The sequence below is a fragment of the Geospiza fortis genome, unplaced genomic scaffold, assembly GCF_000277835.1.
Source record: "Geospiza fortis unplaced genomic scaffold, GeoFor_1.0 scaffold23, whole genome shotgun sequence".
Classification (NCBI taxonomy): Eukaryota; Metazoa; Chordata; class Aves; order Passeriformes; family Thraupidae; genus Geospiza; species Geospiza fortis.
Window position 1 is genome coordinate 581,390 of NW_005054303.1, and position 11,369 is coordinate 592,758.

The 11,369-nt window shown below is 42.3% G+C and overlaps 1 protein-coding gene across 1 annotated transcript in view; it reads right to left on the minus strand.

Annotated features, from left to right (window-relative positions):
- Positions 1 to 11,369, minus strand: part of TC2N (tandem C2 domains, nuclear) — a 28,488-nt gene that overhangs the window by 16,614 nt on the left and 505 nt on the right. The window contains exon 2 of the mRNA XM_031066299.1: positions 74 to 143. The gene's annotated coding sequence lies outside the window, so the exon portion shown is untranslated. The remainder of the gene's footprint in view (positions 1 to 73; positions 144 to 11,369) is intronic.

Consider the following 11,369-nt stretch of genomic DNA (forward strand, 5'->3'; position numbering starts at 1 on the left):
TGTGAGCAAAGAAACAAATGGAAATCATCTGTCACAAGCAGCTGCCTTTCCTTCACAGGGGTGAGTGCCTTACCTAGAAAGAAAGGGCTTCTGTGGGTATTGAGGATTTAACAGTCATAATGCACTTCTCCACCTCCTGTCTCCTATCATTAAAAAAGACCAAAAAGACCATGTTTTTCACAGTAATGCTAAGTCAGCTGTGATAGCCTTTAACCAGTACATTTTGCCCCATTTATCAATATGCAAATGTTCATACATTTTTCTTCTATCTAAAGACAAATATAAAGCAATTCATTACTGCCTACTGTACAGAAGAGTTAGGATTGCAGATTGCTCTTTAGCAATAGGCAAGGCAATATCAATAGTGAATGGCAAAGTATATAGACACACATTCTTAGAGCCTCCATTTCAGTTTTAGCTTAATTACAGGAGTCTGAGAAGAAAGTTCCATGACTAAGAGACTACAGCACTGTTTACACTTCTTTAAGCTTACAAATGTAATGGTTTCAGTGACAAACCTCGCACTTGGGTCCCAAGCCTTGCACCACAGCCATATTACAAAAAAAGGACTGCATTTGCTGAGGGACAGGCCATTTAGACACAGTGCTCCCTCATTCTGTTTACAGCACTTTATGGAATCAGTAACATGGATGGTCTCAATTACTTTTAAAAGTTTTAATTCACTTAATTAAACTAGCATGATAAATATTGTTGGTTTTTTGTTTGAGCAATCCTGGCAGTAAATTAGATGGCTTGGCTCCCACTTCATATATTTTCTTGTATCTGTATTTTCCAAGCTGCCTACAGTTATTTATACAACTTTCACTGCATGCAAAAGTTTTCTCTTAACCATGTGGGAGAGAAAGAAATTTAGCAGGTTCTGTTGTATATTTTATTAACTGAAAATAAACAAAAACATTGCAGAGGACTAAGCAAGTATTTAATGATCTTGACAGAAGTTGACATTTCTATCAAAGGTTAAACTTATCCCACATGCCAGATCCTTTTTGCTGGCGCTTGCTACCCAAAAATCCTCAGCATATAATTTAACAGTTGTTAAATGTTGTACTAACACGAATTTATCTGGGAATATATTTATGAAATAAACCAGAAGAGACATCTGTTAGTGCACCACCAAATCCCAAAGAATTACTGACTTCCCAGCAATGTCTTCCATTTCAACAAGACTCCTTGACTTTCTACTTTACTTTTTGGGGTCAGTTTTTGTTAGACAATATGCACATAACAAGGATCCTCAATTTCTGAGATTCTAGACTAACAAAAGGAGGGGGAAAAGAGAATTTGCCCTCATTTTCAGACAAATAAACAGAGAGAAATCACTTTGCAGAAGAGGGAACTGAACCCACATCTTGTCACTTGTGTGTCAAATTTTCTCTTTCTTGGTGTTTTTCACCAAATTCAATAAGCCATTTCATTTCTCTCTTCCCAGTACCAAGCCAAAGTCAGATAAGCAAATGAAACTCAGCAAGAGTACTTCCACACTAAGGCAAAAAGAGAGCCAACCTTATTACAACATCCTGGAAACAGCAGTTTAAAACCTAACCACACACATACACTGAGCCTAGAGAATTATAATAACTATTATTTTAATGGGTTTAGATGGAAAACATAAATTATCTTAATGATTTCCAGATTCCTCTGATAGAAATTTTGACTGAGCTAAAATCAGATAAACAGAGTATCAAAGACTTTAGCTCCAAATGCCTCCAGAACAATTACAAGACAGAGATGTTTGGAGAAGAAAGTAAATATTTTCAACAACTCATTAAATAAAAAGAACATGATAGAAAACGGATGATAGCAATATTAAATATTAAAAGCGGAAAGCAGTCTGAAAAGGAATGTCAGGTCTTTACTGCCTTATGAGGAAAGGGTGTTTTGCAACAAGACTGCAGGTTGCCAATGAATTTTACTGCATTTAGTCACAGCTCTGCTCCATAGGAGTTGAACAGGTAACACATTTATAACTACACAATAGAAACAAAGGTGAAACAACTGTTCTCAAACAGGGAAAGCGGGCTAAGCCAATGGTTTCAAACATTTTGAGATTTATTGCCAGTCATAAATGTATATAATGCATTCTCAGATCTGCATTTTAGAAACATACCACAGCAAATTTCTAGTAGCAGTAAGTCCTCACACAGCAGGATGTGTAAAACAAAATACCCAGAAAAAAGGGATTATCATAAATCACAGCTCCAGGACCCCCAAAGGAGCCAGGACACTTTGCAACATATGATGATCTGCCCTCTGAAGAAAGTGAGCTCAAGCTTGCTAGTTCACACCTCAGCCAAACACCTCATTTCTGATACCTCCTCTGCTACCTGTTTATGCTGCCCTATGACTTTCTGCCTTTTGGATCCACAAGATGCAGTCAGTCCCAGGCATATAAATTCTTCAGAGAGCATAACAGCACCAGCTCAGCTCTCCAGATGTTTTACAGAAGCACAGCACAGCAAAAGCTGCTTCTGATGTAGGTCAGATGGATTATCTTTTGATGGTGCAGATGCTGCTCCAGGCTTAATTTTCCACAGCCAGCTGTTTTGTGGTTTTGCTTCTGGGGGAGAGTGTCTGGGAGCTGTGCACCCCTCTCAGCACAGCTCTTCACCTGAAGAGAGGTGGCTGATGGCCACCATGTCTCAAAACCAGCCAGCCCTAGTAAAACAGCCTAAATGGGTTTGAGACATTTGCCTCCAGGTATTTTGCTACTACAGCAGCAAGGACAGCACATGTACCCACACACACTTACCAAAAACATAATGTTCACAGTTAAAAAAAAAAATAAAAATACTGGTTTTGTGGGGACTGTATGCAGGTCTGACTTGTACTGCCCACACAGGAGAGACTGGTACTTCAAGGGGGCCTGAGCATGTGAAAATAGAGGACACAGCTTTCATTCCTATTCATTATCAACTTGAACAGTAGCAGGATGTCTGCAGGAATTGCAAAAAATGGAAACAAAAAATGTCATGCCAACACACACCTACCAGGTGCATGATAAGAAGCTCCTTTCTATACCTATTTCTGGAAGTGATATTTGCAGTAACCAGTGGGTGGGTGTGTGAATACATACACCCCCCCCTTCTCTGCTTGTAGCCATAACTCTTGCAAGAGCGTGAAAGCTCTGGAAATTTGCATGCAGAGATTATTCCACTTCTTCTGCCTTCCAAGGAAATTAAGATAATGGGAGGCTTTCTCTTTTTTTGTGACTGGAAAAAAAAAGGGATTTCATCCTGAAAGCAGCAGATCTCAAAGAAGATGCTGAAATTACACAACAGAAAAAGAGAAGTTATGAGGCTTTTGAAGGACACAACCAGAAATACATTCTTGTGAGAGACATGTTACAAACAGTTCAACAGAAACATAATGAAGAGATGCAAAACTCTCCCAGTCCAGCAAATGAAAAAAAGAGTGTAATTGCATATTTAAAACTGAAGAGAAGACCATGCATCATTAACCTAGTTTAGCTGATGGAGATTTTATGACAGACCATTGCACAGCCTGCCTTGGGCAAAGAGGCTGCCAGTGTTTGAGCAGTTATGCAGTGGAATCAGGTAACAGAAATAGATGGTAAAGTCACACTCCATGATGCAAACAAACCACCAACTGCTCAGGAAGCATCTCCCACACTGGTAAATGATGACACAGCATCACATCAGGGGAAGTTTTACAAGCTCCTCTCACTGATCACAAAAACAGGAAACTGAATGGAACAGATCACGGGTCTGAACTGTCACGGTCCTGTGCTGCAACCTCCTCTCATTCACTTACAGCTTGCTAAAGCAGAATTTTGCTTTTGAAGACCAGAAGGCCCATTATGAGCCCATGTCCCATTCCCCTCAGCTTCTGACACCAGTGGATTTCAACAAGTTATGCCTGCACTAGACTCAGCAACTTTAGCAGAAAGACATGTTTTTATTTCAGAAAATATTACAATAACTAATTTCCTTCACTACTAATATTTTAACTATCACCAGGAACTATCTACCTCAGCCTCAAAATATCACAAGATAATCTAAGGTGAGAAAATATTTCATTTAATAACACTTGTAAAAACAAGCTTGCTCTTGTTCTCATAGCACTATTGACATTCCAAACCAGTCCACTATTGGCTCTGCATCCTTCTGACTGTATTTTGAGCAAGTCAAAAAGATGAGGAAGGTGGGAGCCTGCAGACAGCATCTCCACACTCCCTTTGGTGACTGCCATAGCATTCAGGCAAGATATTGCTTGCTGGGTTCTCTACAGGTAACAGTTGTAAGCAAAGTTTAAAACTCTTGTAATCAGCAGGAGTGCTTAATATGTCACTGCTATCACCCAGGATGTGACAACTGTACAAAAATATTACTCAACTTCAGCAAGCTTCTTTCGAGGGAAAGAAAACCACCTCAGATATCAGTTCTTAGCTTAGGCGTTGTCATAGCACTAAAAGCAGAGCTCACTGTGAGCCCATGAGCTGCTCTGCATCTTCTCCTGCCCACGAGGTCCAGCTCTAATTGTGCCAGGGCACAAACTTCTCCTAGAGCAGCCACATCTTCCCACATGCACTTTTGAGGGAACATACTGTGTCCCACTCCAGCTTTGCCTTCTCTTTCCAGCTTCTCTGCCCAGACAAAGATGATCTAATGTATGTCTCTCTTCGTGCAGGCCCTGAGCTGAACCCTAAAGATCACTTGTGCAATCTAGCTGTGGTCTCATTCAGCTCAGCAACTGCTTCTTCCCAGGGCTCCAGTCTGGAGGAGGCCAAAAGGCTTTCAGCACATCTGCACACGCAGCCCAGGCACAGAGCACCAGAGCACATCACAAAGAAGAACTAATTGCTCCTGCCTACTTCCCCTAAGAAAAATAAAGCTGAGCAGGTGTGTGTGCTTGAGCTATTGTGCTACAGGAACAACTGCTTCTGCTTTTCAGGCACCCCTTGGAGAAGGGGAACAAACCCTGGCACGAGTACAGGATCCAAAGTTGTCCTTCTGACAGGGGTCCCAGGGACTCCCTGCCTCTGGTTTAGCACTACAGCCTTGCACCTGCAGCCCTCAAATGTAGACCTAATCCAATCCTACCCCAGTATGCAAAACATTAATAATATAATTTACAAGTGCCAAAAGAAAAAATTCCGTAAATCTGAACCAGTTTTTCTTGTGTGAGATTTATATTTGAATTAAGAAGGAAACATTATAAATCTATCCCATGACAAAGCTTAAAACTTTGGATTTTAATACGCTGAATCCCCTCTGCTCTGGGCTGTAAAAGTTGATATAATGTTTCTTCCTAATGTTGCATTAGGCAAGCAACCAATTCATCCAATTACTGATCTGACAACACTGTTCCTGCGAACAGAAGATAAATTCACTGACTTGGACAAGAATGTACAATATTGTATGTATTGGGGCAGTAAACAAAAGAATAAATCCATTATGTTGGACTGCAGACCTTTCTGGATTCAGATGGAAAACGGCAAAGCAAGAGTTGAAGTCAGGACACCAGAAAAGAAAGCTGAAGAGACTAAAATATCTGTAAAAAAAGAACTTGGCTTCTGATGAGAACATGGAAAGAATTCAACATAAGATAAGTCCTTTGCTCTAAGCAGATTAGGAACAAATCACAACAATCACCAATTGTTACTTTATAATCTAACTTAAAACTTAAGACTTTCTTTATGTATTCTGTGTCAGGTTTTAATCCAATTTTTTCTCTTTCTGCCGTTAATGCCAAGAAGCCATGAAAATAGAACTGTCAGCAGTCCTTCTATAGTTCTGATACCAAACAAAACTGGAAACATCTGGATTCATTTTTCAACAAGACAGCCAAGAAGAAGGTATTTTAGGCAAGAGCATCTGCCTGTGGAGTTCCCTAACATGGCTAAATGTGTCTAGTTTTGAAAAGATGGCCCTTGGAAACCAACTCAATGCAACACTGAAAAAGAGCATTAAATGGCATTCAGGATTCCTCAGCTGCTGCCATGACCACAGAGCCATACAGAAAACACATGGATACACATATACCATCCAGACAGCTAATGCAAACAGCTCTTCTGTATATTTGGGGGGGAAAAAAAAGAAGAAAAGAAAGAAGGAAACCCAAGCAGTTTTGCATGGAAAACTAGTTTCATTACCATTAAAACAAGAATGAAGATGGACAATTTCTTTACATATACTTGCGCACACACTGCTTTGTTTTAGGTGAAGCAGTTTTTAAATAGTTATTTTACACATAATCATTATCCTATTTCATGATGAAGACAAAAACCCTGTCAATTATGGAGTTTCCAAGAGGTGAGGATTCCCTGTTCAGCAGTTCTGCCCCAAACTATCACTGTAGAACCAGTCACACAGTGGTGAGAGGAAGCAAACATGTAGGCTGTAGAGATGGAAGCTGAAAGACCATGTCTGAGATTAAGAAAGGAAAGGTGACTCAAGTACATTTCACATATGAAAACAGAGTAAATGAATGACTCAAGAACAGGAAATGGGAACTGATCTTAAATAATTCAAATCCAAACCAGACTGGGAGTATGGCTCTGCAGGCCATGTGCACTGAGCTCAGGAAGCTGCCTGAACACACACTGAAATAAAAGTCCAGAAGGATACTGTCCTTATAAAGTACAACTATTTATTACTTTTTGCATGAAATCCACCCAGACCAGGAACCCAGAACCACTATAAGAGCCCCAGCAGTGCCTCTCAGAGAGCTGTAACTGGCTGGAGCTGTTGGCAGCTGCCCAGCCAGATGAGTGGTAACCAGGCATTGTGTAACAGATGCATTTTTCAAGGACTTTGCACAGACATGGGGAGAAACAGCAGAAATCAAAACTGTCTCAATTTAATGGCAGTATCTAAGATCCCAATCATTATTGGCCAAATGCTGCTACAAGTCTGGGACATGGTGGGGGGGGCTCTGCTCCCTTCTGAGCAGACAGAGGTCCTGAGAGCAGAAGTTGGCAGCATGAAGCTGCCGTTCCCTGTTTTCCCTTAGGACAGAACTGTTTAACAACAGAGTGAACAATTGCTACCCCATAAATGTATGGGTTTTAAAAAAAATCTATTGAGTTTAAATCAACACTCTTCCTAAGAGATTTTGGACCCATGATTTCACACCCTGGTCAAACTAGATCTAGAAGTACATATACCACTGAACAGAATGAAAGCCAGAGTAATTTAGGCAGATGTTCTGTGTTTTAATAAGGCTTCATGGAAGAAATTTTTTTGCAACTCTGGTCACTGCTGAGAAGATGGAGAACCTGAATGGGAAAGTTAGAGAAAGCTCCCAGTCTAGAGGCCAACAACTCCCTTTTTGCAAAAGTGAATAATGGAGAAAGAAAACCCAACAAAATCAACACAGAATTAAAATTTTCAGAATTTCTCCCTACCTCAAAATTAAACTGCTCTTGAGCATGTTTTGTTGTCACTTAAGAGTGCCAAACAACAGAATTTCTTTCAGAAACAGGATGCAACTTGCTTTTGTATCAATTCACCACTAACCACAAAGGCACTGCTCAAGTGACTTTTAAACCTTATCCTGACCAACCCTCCTCTCTGCATGGCAGGTGCTTTCCTTACTGGAAGATGTACAAACACAGTGCACTCACTGCAGGCCTGACCTTTACAAAGAGAATTCTGCCACAGCCTCACATTCCTCTGCCCTCTCCAGCCCCTGTCAAGTCCTGGTCAAGGGCTGGGCCATCTCTGGCCCCATGAGCCACCTGACCCAGCTTCAACAAGCAGGGTGGACAAAGCCACCTCCAGCCCCCTCTGCCCAGGGGACAGAGAACTCTGGGGAGAGAGGGGTTGCATTCCTTCAGGGAGAAGGGACCCCCAGCTCTGATGATGAGGCTGTGCCACCAAATGCAGGCAGCCTTAGGCTCTCCATGCTTCAGCCAGGGCTGAGGCACTACACTGTGCATCCATGCAGGGGCTCTGGGGCCCAGAGCCAGGCCCCCCTGCCCAGGCTGCTGCACCTGCTCACAGCCAGGCTCCAGCCTCCAAAGCATAGGTGCTAAATTAGTGGAGTGCCATGGAGGTTTCAAAGTCATTGGGACATGGCCCTTCTAGACTGCCTTTTTTCAAAGCTGGTTTAATTGGCAAAGGAGTATCTCCAGAACTCACTCTTCAGGCCACTGCAGCGACCACGAGGACCCCCCAAAGACCAACACCCTTCATTTGGGACCTAATTATCTGTTCTCTTCAGTTTAAGTCTGGCTATTAGATCACTGAAAAACAAAGATTCAAAACAAAATCACCAGGGTACAATTTACAGGAAAGATAAGCACCAGATTGACAACATAATTTATTTTTGGCACTGAATTAATGCAAACTTCATCTGCAATGACAGGCAAACAAATAGTCACACTAAGCTTAAGACAAGTATCCTCACCAATTCTGCATGGTTTGATGTATTAAGATCATTTAAAAATACAATGGAACACAAAGAAGCTCAAGCAAACCCAGGTTCTGAACCTCTTCCCACACGAGGCTTCTCAGTTTAGATGTGAAGATCCATCCTGGCTGCAAAAGGCTGCCAGCCTAACTTCTCTCTGCACAAGCAATCCTCCGGATGGAGCCCGAGCAGCATTACTAACTAGAACAACAACATGGCTTAAACAGAGACTGTTCTACTTCCAGTCAGAGCTTGCTCTGCCTTTCACTTTAAAGAGATGAGATCTTAAGACAGAGATTGGGTGTTGTCCCACTTAGATTAGAGAGAATATTTACCAGATTTAAGGTATCTGGGGAGATAGCAATGCAGAGTAAACAAAGCCATTCTTCTATAAAATTAAACAAGAGTCCAAAGAGAGGAGAAATACATCAGGATATGCATCACATAAAATTCACTAAATGAAGTAAAAAGCACCTTAATCAAGCAAAAAAGTTTAATAAATGTTTCACCAAAGTCAAAGTGTACTGCTGGTGTAAGCCACAGCAGATAGGAGAGACAGGAGGCCTAAGCCAGCCAAGGTCTGGTTTCCTAGCTGAGGCTGTCCTGGCAAGGCAGGTGCTCTGGCTCTGCCCACCACACACGGGGGCTGCACCTGCCTGTCCCAAACTTGCTGAAAGGGCTGGCTGCTACTGGGGGGGGCTGTTCAGCTCTGCCTTGCCAACAGCCACTCCTGCAGGACCCAGTAAACATGCAGCTGCACAGTGAGCTGGCCCAGCTCACTGATTAGATACAAAATCAAATGACCAAAATAAACAACTCCTTGTTTTTTCTTTTACAAAATAAGTAGTTTTTCAACTATCCCTGTGGATGATTGCACAAGGTGGGGTCAGAATGCAGTGGGGAAAATGGGGGGCCAGAGCAGGACTGCCCATTTCACAGCCAAGCCACAGCCCTGGGGAGTGCATTTAGAGTAACTTACAACTGAAACTGAACCACCCACCAGCAGGATGAGTGAAAAGCAAACCAGCAGATACTAAACAAGTGACTGAACAAACAAGGAAAACAACTAAGCCTGAGGTTTAGGACAAAGAAAAAGAGACCAGTACCTAAACTTTTTTTCCAACATTATAAATTAATACCCTACACACACATGAGTGAACAATCCCGCCCACATTCATTCTTTCCACAGCATATGAAGAAAGAAGAATTAATCACCTGGGAATCCATCATCTAAATTAAATGCAGGGGAGGGCAGTGGAATTCATGTGACATCTGTGAAGTCCAACATACCCTCTGGGTGCAACGCTTTTAGTAGGCGTCATTTTTATAAGCATTGGCAAGAATCAAGGGACACTTAAGTAATAAATATATTCTCTTGAAATTAAGTATTGCTTAACAACATATATTCTGCAAATATATTTTAATATTTAGCATACAGTTGGAAAAAGGATGAAAAATTAAACTTCCCCACTCCTGGATTTATGCCCTAGGCACTGATTTGTAAGATCACAGCTCACCTAATGAATATTTGTGTACTGAAAGCAAGGTGAAATAGTTTAATAAGTAAGAAGCCAGAGACCACCAGGCCAGAACAGCACAAAGGTTTATGGGTCTAGCACTCTCTTGAGAAATGAAAGATGCAAAATCAGAACTTGATTCTTCACATGTGCCTAACAGCTATAGAAACAACCTAGAAAGAACAGGAAAGGGGAGAAAAAAGGCACAGCAATGTATTCCCTTACACGGTTTTTAAGTAGTCCTGATTCCCTGATTCCCGACTCTCCAAGAACAGATTATCAAGGTACACCTCACTTCTGAATGCCTGGACAGCTTGGACACCCAGCTAATCACCACTGTAAAAACTAAAGGCACATAATCAGCAAACCTCAATGCATTCAGCAAATATCACTGGGAAAAACCTGAGCCTGCACAGACCAGAGACTGAGGGCTGGGACTGCAAGGGTTCAGCTCCAAGGTGCGGGTGCCCACAGGATCTTTTAGATGGGAAGGCACTGGACAGCTGTGGCCCTGTGGACATCCCGAGATCTTGTTATTTTCCTGCACAATCACAGCAGGCTGACTGTTCCTACAATGCACACTTCCAGTCACAGTACCAACCTTCTCGCTCTTATCTAGAGAAATCAAATCCACATCAAAGGAGAATTACAAGACCAGCTTAATTAATGATGGTGTTTATTTCAGATTGCTGTTTAACACCCTGGGTGATCCAAAACACCCAGGATCCAGCTTCATGGTATGGATTCAACAACTGTGAACAGGACAACTTGAAACAGCTTACAATTATACCTGCTGCTTTAGCAGTACTCGTGGATACAGCAGGACATAACTTCAGTAAATATGTGTTTTCTGATGCTAATTTCATCCCACGAAGAGGGGAAACCGTCTAGCTATATTCACAACTTCCTTTGGAGTTGTGGCTAAACCACATCTCTAATTACTTGAAGCAGATGAAGATGATCTAATTAGCTATTGCTGGCCTGTGACATCACTTAGCTGCTAATTCACACAGAACATTTGACTTTTAGAAGGGCATTTCCATACAGCAATAGCGCATCGAAACTGCTCTACGTATAACTGAAATACAACTGTTCTAAGTACAACTGAACCTCGCACCTAATCTGAAAGAAGAGTCAATTCCCCGGTACTTCAAAATAGTTACCACTGCATTACTCGGTACTGGGAATGTACTGAATGAATAGTTAGAACTTCATTCCCCAGTACTTCAAAATAGTTACTACCTGCCTGCATCTCCCAAAGTCGACAGGACTCACAGACACTCGGCCGCCTCCGCCGGGGCAGCTCCTGCTCCCCGCACCTCCGTGCTCTGCCCGCGGCCCGCTGACGGGGATCTTGCCCTGGCCCCGCTGCCCGGCCCGGTACCTGCTGGGACGGCGCTGCGGGCCCCTCTGCCCGCCGGAGCTGCTGCAGGGCGGGGACGGGATCGAAGACGAAGC